At 31.1% G+C, this 12,544-nt stretch overlaps 1 protein-coding gene across 3 annotated transcripts in view; it reads right to left on the bottom strand.

The window, feature by feature from the left end:
- Mgat4c (MGAT4 family member C) overlaps positions 1-12,544 on the bottom strand; it is a 794,840-nt gene that overhangs the window by 58,049 nt on the left and 724,247 nt on the right. For all 3 annotated transcript variants that reach the window (XM_058571319.1, XM_058571318.1, XM_046419365.2), the window contains one exon: positions 6,474-6,523. The gene's annotated coding sequence lies outside the window, so the exon portion shown is untranslated. The remainder of the gene's footprint in view (positions 1-6,473; positions 6,524-12,544) is intronic.

The following is a 12,544-nucleotide window of genomic DNA, read 5'->3' as shown; positions in this document are numbered from 1 at the left end:
ATTTCAGTTTCTAATAGAGTAAGTATTAATCATAAAATCTACATAAGCAAATCTTTTTGGAGTCCTTATTTTTTTTAAGAATGTAAAGGACCCCGAGGGAACAAAAGTTGAAAAATGCTACACTTTTTCTTTTTGCAGCATATCTCCATTCTGAGAATAATAGAAATTGTTCCTAAAGAAAAATCACCATGTTTTGCTTTGTTCTTTATGACATAACTTTTCTAGCATACTCTGAAGTCCATAGCCTTTAAATCCATAGACCATGAACATACTTTTCATTTCTTAAGCAATGTTGAGTCATTTTCAGACTTATTATTTTATAAGTAAAAATGAGGCTTATTTAATTTCTAGTACACAGGAAGAAACACTGATTACTATTTATTTATTTAATCTATAAGCAAATATTGCCAATTTTACACTAAAGCATAATTTCTATAGAACATAAAAACAAAGGACTTTAAGATAGAGAGTGTCGTTTCAAAGGTTTTCCAAATTTACTATGAGGTTGAAGATTGATGAATCCCACTGTGGTTGTGGTAATGATGTACTTGGAAAGATTAACTTTCTCATAAATGTTATCATACCCAGATCAAAAGTAGGATATTTTGAGCTGAAAATGACTTACTACACTAATTTATGTAAAGAACTGAAATGAAAGATGAGAGGATGACTGCTCAATTCCTGATGAGTTCATACATATCAGGAATGACAGGCAATATGGGATAACATATCTGCTGTAATGAAAGCCTTACCTAAGAGTTAAAATTTTTCATGGCTGATATCCCGAGCTTCATTGCATAGCAAGTTACCAAAGTACTTCATATGAAACTGAGTAATTCAACTTTATTTAGACAAACTAGTTGCTTCTAATTAATATGTTACTAGTAAAACTTTGGCTAAACTGGCTAGCTGGAGTAGTGGAAATGGAGGAAGAAGGAAATGTAAGTACAGAATCTTACCCATCATTACAGCAAAAGAAAAAATGAATCCCACACACTACAAATATTTGGGAAGATATAGATTATTATGAATTCTAATTGTTACTGGTCATTGCTGGTAAAAATAACATTTAAAAATAGATTATGAAAATGGGTTCAATACTCACATTTTCAAATTTTACAAATTCAATATTTTGTCATGATATTTTTACATTTTTTTCTTTGAAAATTTTTAAAAAGAAAATAGCATGTGAAGCATTTTAAAGTTTAAAAAAAGGTTTTTCTAGTAAAGAACATAGTAAATGAACATAGTAAATAGTAAATGAACTATTTTCTAAAAATGAATCATGCTGATTTAAACCAGTGTAAAAGTGCCAACATCCAAATTTACTCAATAGAAATATTTGAAATGTTTATGCCAGGAGATGCCCACAACAGCTGCTTTATGTATACCTCTTTCACATTGATAAAGAGAAGAACAGGCTTGTACATTGTTCTATCCAATTCTAGCTCTCCTTTTCAACAACCTTATGGAAAAGTTCTTTGACAAACTTGAATGGGTGGTTTATAATTCTCCATTTAGTTAAACAGTATGTATTAATGGTAATTATAAGAGCCTCAAAGGCAACAAAATTAATATGGTGTCTTTGAAGAATATAAAAGACTGAAAGAGAGACAGAGATTATGCCTTTGTATTTTCTTCAAAGGCCGACTCAATCAAAGATCATCCCCATTTTCTTACAAATATTAATAGTTAGGTACAATTAATGTGATAAAGCTTTGGGGAACAGAAAGAAGTCATAGAAGCAAACCGGAATTATGGAAGAAAAAGATTGGAGACTTGTAAAATAGTAAATTAGTATGAAATTATGTTTTAGCAGTTTACTTATTGAAGTTGAGTCAAAAAAGTAAAAAGAAGAAATATATATCATTATTTATACTATCTGCAAAATGTTAAAACATCAAGTGTTATCATCTTTATAAGCCAAAAATCCTTGGTTTTCTACTTCAAGCTAGTGTGTTGGATCTGTGTAGCCAAAACTATGTAGATATTTTCCAGATGGAAAAAAAAATTAAATAAAATTAGTTATACATATGCATGTATGTACCTTATAAGACTTTTTGATAAAGCATGAAAAAAAAAAAAGAAAGAAATCTGCATCACCTAAGACCAAAGTAAAGCAGGAGACATAATAAGCAAGTAAACATCAAATTCAGCATTCAGCATGAGAATTTCCACAAAGTTACGGAACACTTGAGCTTCCATTTTGAATATTTCATGAGGAACAGAGTGCTAGATAAACTTATGTTCCTCTCATAGTGGAAAGTACTATTTAAGACAGTCTTCACCTAGCTTGCTTAAAATAAGAATAAACCTTATGTAGAGAAAGATCTAAAGAAAATATACACATTTTTCCCTAGTGGTATAAGAAGAAAACAAAAGCAAAGCGAAATTAAGAATTTGTGAAAATAAATCTTATTACAGAAAATAAAGCTCTTATTACAGATATGAGATCTGATTAAATTCATGTTATTTGATCAAAAACATAGAGCAAAGCATTTAATTTAAATATTGGGTTGATATTGATAGTCCTCTGGGTGACTGGTAAAAGGGATAACTTAAAGAGTAGAACTTCAAATCCACATATGTGAAATCATAACTAAACCAACCAACCAACAACAATAGCAAAAAAACCACACATAAGGGATAAAATTGATTGATTCCAAGCAGTAATAGAGATTGAAATCAAAAGCACATTTAAAATAAGCTTGCATTGAACATAAGAACAAGAAAAGACTACTGAATTTTTGAAAAACTCAAATGCAAATTTTTAACACATTCACACAAAAAAATAAAGATTAAAAGTATCAAGAAAAACATCTATACTCTGATGCAGGATACTCCAAAATAAGATACATAAAAACAGAGACATTTCATAAGTAGTTTTAGAACACCAAAGACCATAAAAAAGGATAGAATTTTGTTATTATCAGTATTATGGATGAATCTATAGATCAAAATTTCAAATGAAATAAGCCAGGCAAAGAAACACAAATGGCATATTATTTCTGTTTCATATGGAATCTAAAAATCACAGATCAAGAGAAGTTTTGTAAGTATTAAAAGCAATCAAATATTAAAAATCCCAGCAGTTCAGGAGGCTTAAGAAGGAGGATTGCAAGTTGAAAGCCAGCCTCAGCAATTTAGGGAGGCCCTAAGCAATTTAGTAAAACCCTATATCAAAATAAAAAATAAAGGGGCTGGGGGGGTGTGGTGGAGTGGTTAAGTTCCCCCGGATTAAATTTCCACTACAAAAAAAAAAAAAAAACCTTTCAAACTTTAAACTCATTTTATGAAGCTAGACTCATCCTGATACCAAAACCAGACAAAGACACATCAAAGAACGAAAACTTCAGACCAATACCCCTGCTAGAAATAGATGCAAATTGCATACAAAAAGCATGTTAAAAAATAGTGCACCAAGAGCAATTGGAGTTCATTCCAGGGATGCAAGGTTGGCTGAACATAGGGAAATCAATACATGTGCCTCAACACATCCTTAGAATTAAAGTCAGGGATCACGTGATTAAATAGATACAGAAAAACAATTTGACAAAAGGCAGCATGCATTCATCTTTGAAACACTAGAAAAACTAGGGATAATAGGAATAATGCCAATGAAATGATTCTATACTTAGGAGACTAAAAAACTCTACCAGAAAGCTTCTAGAATTCATAAATAAATTCAGCAAAGTAGCAGGATATACAATTAACACCCATAAATCAATTACATGTCTATATACCAGTGATGAATCAGCTGAAAGAGAAATTAGGAAAACCACTGCATTCACTATAGCCTTAAAAAAAAACAACATTTTGAATCAATCTAACAAAAGAAAGACCTCTGCAATGAAATCTACAGAACACTCAAAACAAAATTTAAGAAGACATTAGAGGGTGGAAAGATCTCCCATGTTTGTAGGTAGGCAGAATTAATATTGTCAAAATGGCAATACCAGCAAAAGTGCTATACAGATTGAATGAAATTCTCATTAAAATTCCAGTGATGTTCTTCATAGAAATGGAAAAAGCAGTCATGAAATTTATTTTGAAAAATATGAGTCCTAGAATAATCAAATCAATCCTTAGTGAGAAAAGTGAAACAGGAGGCATCATAACACTTAAATCATACTATAGGGATTTAGTAACAAAAGCGGCATGGTATGGTACTAAAACAGACATGAAGATGAATGGTACATAATAGAAGACAGAGACAAAATCATATATGTACAGTTATCTCATACTAGACAAAGGAGCCATAAACATACTTTGGAGAGAAGATGGAACTGGAGACTATAATGCTAAGTGAAATAAGCCAATCCCCAAAACCATACTTTTTGGTGCTGGGAAAACTGAAAATCTATATGTAGCAAAATGAAATTAAACCCCTGTCTCTCAGCCTGAACAAAATTCAACTCAAACTGAATCAAGAACTGGGCATTAGAACAGAGAGCCTACACCTAATAGAAGAAATTGTAGGCCCAATTCTCCATCATGTCAGCTTAGGAATTAACTTCCTCAATAAGACGCCAAAAGCCCAAGAAGTAAAATCAAGAATCAACAAATGGCATGAAATCAAATTAAAAAGTGTCTTCACAGCAAAGAAAACAATCAAGAATGCGAAGAGAGAGTCTAGAGAATAGGAGACAATCTTTGTCACCTGCACTTCAGATAGAACATTAATCTCCAGGATATACAAAGCACTCAAAAAACTTAACACCAAAACAAAGAAAAAAAAACCAAATAACCAATAAATGGGTGAAGAAACTGATCAGGTACTCCACAGAAGAAGAAATATAACTAGTCAACAAATATTTAAAAAGATATTCAACATAAAAAATAAAAATTAAAAAAAAATATATTCAACATTTTTAGCAATTAGAGAAATACAAACTAAAACTTCACTGAGATTTCATCTCACTCCAATCAGAATGGCAATTATCAAAAATACAAGCAACAGTAAATTTTGGCAAACACGTGGGGGAAATGGTACCCTCATACATTGCTGGTTGGACTGAAAATTGGTGCAACCACAATGGAAAGCAGTATGGAGATTCCTCAGAAAACTTGGAAGAGAACCACCATTCGACTCAGCTCCATTTGAGGAGTATATACTACTCGGTATATACCCAAAAGATTTAAAGTCAGCAAACTACAGTTCTGTAGCCACATCAATGTTTCTAGCAACTCAATTCATGAGAGCTAAGCAATGGAACTATAACCTAGGTGCTCTTCCACAGATGAATGGATAAAGACAATGTGATATATATAAACAATGTTATATTTTTCAGCCATAAAGAAAAATGAAATTATGCATTTACTGGTAAATGGATGAAACTAGAGATTATCATGCTAAGGAAAATAAGCCAACCCCCCAAAACCAAAGGCTAAATATTCTCTTTGATACATGAGTGCTAACACACATTAAAGGGTGGGCATGAATAGAATTTTATTGGATTACAGAAAGGGCTGGAAAGGGATGGGAGAGGGCATGGGAATAGGAGAGACAATAGAATGAATCATACATAATTTTCCTATGTTCACATATGAATATAGAACCAATGAAATTTCACCTTATGTACAACCACAAAAATGGGGTCCTAATTAGAATAAGTTATACTCCATGTATGTATAATATATCAAAATACACTCTACTGTCATGTATATCTATAAAAAGCAAATTAAAAAACAAAGCAGCTATTAAATAGACTTTTTATAGGAAGCCAGAAAAGAAAAGGAATAAAATCTTTAATGGTACAAGAAAAATTATGAATTAGACTTATGGTCCATGAAATTTCTTTTTTTCAAGAGTAAGAGAAGTACAAATATTCTCACTGAAAAACTAAAAAATGCTCACTAAAGACAATTCTAAAGAACATACTTCTATGAGATATATCAGGTGGAAGTTCTGATAAAAAGAAAATGGGGAAAAACTGGTAAATATATGAGTCAAAATAATATAACTAACTTATTATACAATAAGAATAATTTCTAACTCTTGGAATAATAAAGAAGACAGAGCAAAATATACATATAGCATTAACCCCAGAGTCTGGGGTACTCATGAGAATTAAATCAGTCTAATGTGCTTGTATTTTAGAAAAAAAAATTAAAGATATTAACGTGTGTATATTTCAACATGCATAAATTGCAGACACCCTATGGGAGATACCTTAATTGTGTTAGTTAAATCAGAATATTTCATTTTTGTCCTATGATCTTATTTATATTTAATAAAAATAACAAGTTATATGCTTTGTATTTGGAAATATCCAAGAAACATCCTCTAGAACTTATTGTAAAAATAGTACTGTTCAACAAAAACAATCACAAATGTTAAAACTAATGAGAAAATACTCTCAATTTAGGCTTTGATGGAGCTACTCGAAGACAATTTTATTTATGGAATATTTTTGATAGTGCATAAAACTTGTGGCTTCTCAGAAGGATACCACTGTGACACAAAATCTTACCTTAAGAAAGAAGCTGTCATAATCTGTCCTGTACAGAAACTGTTGATTATCTAGAAAAATAGGAAGAACAATATTACAAAAGCATCATATTGTTTCATTATTTATAAATGAAAAATGAACAATATTTTATATAAATTGCTATTTCCTGTGTAATTGTATTATATGCACACATTTATTATATTTTTCTAAATGGAAAGAATAGAGAATAAACAATTCAACAGTTCATTTGTATATTACAGAACATTTCTTTGTATCAAGTTAAATTATGTACTAAAAGTAGTCAAATATTTGGATTATGTATTATATAATAATATAAATATATTTAATATATTAATATTAATCTATTATGCATTAGTATACATACTATAAATTAGTATTACCATTATTTTGTCTATTATAGTGAATGAATTAAATATATTTTATAATATTCCACATAAGCACAGGATTATTTGCCCTAAAAAAAACTTCAGTCCATATTACTGAACTATACTTCACCTAAAAAGTACATAGGCTAGTTTGCTACACATTTATCCATGTTATTGATTTTTCCATCATATATAAAGGCTTACAACATTCAAGAGATTGTTCCTGCTACAATATTATAAATTCATTGCCTGGAACACAGTTTGATATTGAATGTCTGCCAGAGTATGTTAACAAGGGTATTCAGAAGAAAATTGTGCAACTATAATATAGTGGATATGTAAAGAAAATTCTCCAAAGATAACATACCTTTAAAGTCATGCACATTTTCCTTAAGCAAAGGTAGCTTAAGGAATGAATATGTTATTATTTTGCATTACTTTTCCCTGTATACTTAAAAGAACTAGTTATATTTTAAAAATTCAGTGCTACTCTGGGCTATTTAGGTGCCTCTGAGAAGGACCAATAATGTTGTTGTCTGGAGTTTGATGCTATGTAAGCTTTTATTCCTTTAGATAAGATTCAGTTGTGAAAATTCATTCACTGTTGAGGCATAGATTTCTCCAGATATCCTGACGTCTCTATCAGCATTTCTCATCTCTACACTGATGTGTTGTGGTCAGCCTCTATGGTCAATGCACTCTTAATAATTTACATATTTTCCTAGATTCTTTTCTTTGATAGCTTCTTCAGAGAAAGCAAGAATAGTTGCAATTAGAGATTGACATTTCAAAATATTAGTATAATTTTGGCATTCTCATTTTAAATAAGCTTATTTTTCTGGTATTACAGCTAACTTGTTACATCTCACAACAAAGGGAACAGGACATTCAACCAGAGCCAATCATTGGTGTGGGGCAGAAAAGAGGCAGAATTTAGAGGGGCAAACTATAAATCCAAAGAAATGTGGTCTGAAGAAGGCTATAGCAGCTTTAGATTGAATTCCAGGCAAGCATTGGTATGTGGCCACAGCCAGGTATTTGTCTTATGAAGTTTGTGTTTTCGATCTTTGGCTAAAACACAAGATAACGGGAGGCACTAAAGATGGTTAACAGGTGATCAAGCTAGAAAACAGAATTGGTTCTGAGAATATTAAAGTATCCTCTCAGACCAGGTGAAGTCTATTAAAGGACATGTTTTCTGATTCCACTTACTAGTAAAATACATATTTTATGATACATTTTAAGAACTCTCAGTTTTACAATGATAGTTGAAAAATTTTCTAAAAGGCTGATTAAATAAAATGAAATCTGCTGATATCACCAAATGAAAACTTGATAGAGATAAAAATACTTGTATTCTTTAGCAAGATAAAAAACATTTTGATATAAAAAATTTTTAACACTGTAGGTATAGAAAATCAGGAACTCTGGAATAGTATATATGGATTGCATTTTGCTGATAATTTTTTATACATACTGAGGGAAAATATCATGGGAGTGTACTATAGAAAAAATTTTTATGAAACAAGATGTTCAATTAAGTAAAAGGTAATTAAGCAAAGGATAATTTTCTCAGATTAAATTATATATTTTCTTTTTATAAGTATTTTAATATAAAATAAAATTATTGTTATAAGAATGCTTCATTAGGTAGAGAAATAGAATATGAATCAAAAAAGAATATTTACTTTTTCTAAATGTAATATTTAGCAATTTAGATGGACTTTGCTATGTGACCTACAATTAAAATGGATATGATTTAATTGTTTTGGTTCATTTGGGGGGTAATGGTCCCCTTTATGAAGTTTTATTATTTTAAAAAGTAGTAAAATACTTCTATTCTTTATCATCATTAAAAATAGTTTGATTAAAAATTTGTTTTGACAAATAACCATATGTATTTATGGATTTCAGTGTGATGTGTCAAATCATGTATACAATGTATAAAGATTTAATAAGGATAGTCAATATATCCATGGACTCAAACAGTTATCATTTTTTATATGTTGAAAACATTCCAAATTCTCTCCACTCTTTTTGAAATATACAGTTAAGTGTTCCCAAGTATATTTACCGTACTGGACTACAGAACATTAGACAGGTTAAATAAAATATTAAAATGTGTTGTATTTGAAGATGTTTAAAATTATTCTTTCTACTTAAATGTATCCTCTACCTTTAGCCATTCTCTCTCCATTACCACCCCTTCCCAATTTCTGATAAAAATTATTTTAATTACAACATTTAGGACATTAACTTTTTGAACTTCCATATATAAGTGCTAACGTACTAAATTTCTGTGCCTGGCTTCTTTTACTCACGGTGTTGTGTAGTTCTACAGAGTTACTGCAAATGAGAGAAGTACAATATTTTTTATGGCTGAATAGTATTCTACTGTGTATATACAGCATATTTTCTTTAAGAATTAATGCAACAAAAGAAATCTAGGTTGATCCCATATCTTGGCTATTGTAAATATGCTGCAGAGAACATGGAAATGCAGATATCTCTTCAACATTCTGATTTCCTTTCCTTTGAATAAACACCCAGTAATGGGTTTGCCAAATAATATTGTAGTTCTGTTTTTTCTTTTCTCTTTTCTTTTCCCACCCTGTGTCAGGAGCAGCAAATAAATTATGGTTCTTGAACTGTCCAGAGACAGAGGCAATACCCCTCTAGGGAACTCTCAGTGTGAAAGTATCAATTTGAGACTGCCCAGCAGCTGTGGTGATGCCCTGTTCAAAGAGAAATTCTGTGCCAGCCATGGACTTATCAGTTCTTTCCCTTGGGTTCAAACCCCAGATACCCAGGGGTAGAGAATTATGAGTACAAGCTGATAGTCGTAATTGGGCTGTTTATACCCTCAACTTGGGTTTTGTTCATCTTGAAGAAACTTTCTCATAATAAATCCTTTTGATGTTTAAACCTATATAATAAACCTGCCAAGCTGGCTTGTGGTAACTATTTCCCTATCAAGGTTTAGGGATCCACCAGGCCTCGACTTTTTCTCTATTTGTGTATCTGTTTGTCTTTTCTCTATCCCCTCAATGCCTGGTCTGGGAACCTGAATTAACAGCCATGCAGGACACAGCATTTCTCCCTAGCTCCCTTCCTTTCTTTTCTTCTGGCACCTTCATTGTGTTTTCCCTAATGGCTGTAGTAAGTTGTATTCACACCAACAGTGTATTTCCCTGTCACTGTAGTCTCAACAGAATTTTGTCTTTTTTTTATACTAGTCATTCTAATTGGGTGAAATTACATCTCACTATACTTTTGATTTTCATTTCCCTCATGTTTTAATCAGATTTTTCATTGCTGTGACCAAAATACTTGAGAAGAACCACATAGAAGAGGAAAAGTTTATTTTAGTTGGTTCAAAATTTCAGAAGTATCAATTTATAGATGCCTTTTTTTTATTGCACTGGGTTAAAGATGATACAAAATATGGCAAAGGGGTATGGCAGAGAAAAGCAGGTTGGGACATGGCAACAAGGAAGCAGAGAGTACTCCACTAAGCACAGACAAAATATAAACCCCAAAGGCCTGCCCTCTTGACCTACCTCCTCTAGCCACACCCTATCTGCCTATAGTTCTTTCCCATTTAATCCATATCAGTGGATTTCTGTACTTATTGGGTTAATGCTCTTATAACCCAATCGTTTCATTTCTAAACTTTCTTGCATTGTCGCATACATGAGCTTTTGGGAGACATCTCATATCTAAACCAAAATACCCTAATGATTAGTGATGTTTAGCATTTTTTACTTTGTTGGTGTATTGTGTGTCTTCTTTTGAAAAATGTCTATTCAAATCATTTGCCCACTTTTAATTTTATTATTTTTTTCTTTGTTTTTGAGTTTATTGAGTTTCTTATATATTCTGAAAATTAAGACCTTGCCAAATAAGTAGTTTTTAAAGTAATTTTTCCCATCATGTAGGTTGTCTCTTTACTCTGCTTTTTAATTGGCTATGCAGAAAAGTTTTAGTTTGATGCAATTCTGTTTGACAATTCTTCTGCTAGCTATCTGTGCTTCTGGATCATAACTCCATAAATATCTTTGCAGAGAACAAAGATCTGAAGCATTTCTCTTATGTTTTCTTCTATTAGTTTCATGTAAGTGATTTTTAAACACATTTTCAGTTTATTTTAAAATTTAGTTTAATTTTAATTTTGTATGTGATAAAGTGGTGTCTAGTTTTATTCTTCTTTTGTGTGTGTATGTGTGTGAGTATATATATATATATATGTGTGTGTGTGTGTGTGTATGTGAGATATATATATGTGTGTGTGTTAGTATTATATCATATATATATATATATATATATATATATATATATATATATATATGATTTTAATTACTGATTCAATTTTGTCTCACATTATTGGTCTACTTACATTTTCTATTTCTTCATGGTTAAATCTTGGTAGGTTACATGTGTCCAAGACTTTATCCATTTTTTCTTGGTTTTCTAATTTGTTGACAAATAATTGTTCATAGTAGTCTCTAATGACCATTTGTATTTTTGTGGCATCAGTTGTCATGTGGTGATAAATTTTCACAATTCTTTATTATCTGAGAAAGATCTCATTTTTTATTTATTTCTGAGGAATAACTTTTGTGATTATAATGTTCTTACTTGGCAGATTTTTTTCTTTCCTTCAGCACTTTGTACATATGAGTCCATTCTCATCTTGCCTGAAATATTTCTGTGGAGAAATCTGCTGTTACCCTAATGAGGATTTCTTGTGACAAGAGAATTCTTGCTTTGTCTTTGACTTTTGATAATTTGATTATAAATGCACCTTGGAAAATATCTCTTTGGGTTGAGGTTAGTTGAGGTTCTTTAAGGATTATGGATGTGGATTACCAGATTGTTGAACTAATTGTCTACCATTTTGTTAAAAATACTTTCTGTGTCTTCAACCATCTCTTCTTATGGATCTCCAATAATGCAAATATTCATTCACTTAATGGTGTCCCATAGGTCATTTAAGCTTTCTTCATTATTAGTTATTTTCTTTCATCTGTCTGAGTTAATTAAAAAGAACTTTTATAAAGTTCAAAAATTATTTTATTATGTTTTAATCATTGTGGTTTTCAATTATATATTTTATTTCATTGAATTCTTCAGCTGTAAAGTTTCTGTTTAATTATTTTATGACATCTACCTCTTCATGGAAGCTCTCATTCAAATTATGAATTTTTTTTTCCTGATTTCATTGAATTGTTTGTTTGTAATTGTATTCTCTTATAATTTGGAGACCTTTCTCAAGATAGTTATTGAGAATTACTTTTCAGGCATTTCATAACTTTGGGTTCTGCTACTGGAGAATTGGTGTTCCTTTAGTAGTGTCATAGTGTATATGTGTGATCACGTGTCCCTACATGGCTATCTATATAGTACAATGGTTACCTTTTCAATTTTATAAAGTATTTTTTTTTCCATAGGAAGATCCCTTTTCTTGAACATGTTTGCTAAAATGTTGGTTGGGACTGGTATGTTAGCTTTCATGGGGTGGTCTCCGTAGTGTTGTCTCTGTGCAGTTTCTTCACATGTAATTCATTTCCATGTTTATGTCAGTTGCCTAGGCTGCACGTGTTTACAGCTGTAATGGTGCAGTATGGCTTTTTGGGGAGAAAGATTACTGACTGCCTTCATACTGGGCCAACTTCAGGTGATTCAATGGTTATATGGGAGACATGG

This window comes from Marmota monax, unplaced genomic scaffold (assembly GCF_021218885.2).
Source record: "Marmota monax isolate L192 unplaced genomic scaffold, Marmota_monax_Labrador192_F-V1.1 WCK01_AAM20220418_F8-fsc00036, whole genome shotgun sequence".
Classification (NCBI taxonomy): Eukaryota; Metazoa; Chordata; class Mammalia; order Rodentia; family Sciuridae; genus Marmota; species Marmota monax.
Note: the sequence above shows the minus strand (reverse complement) of the source record. Positions and strands in the feature narration are given on the sequence as shown.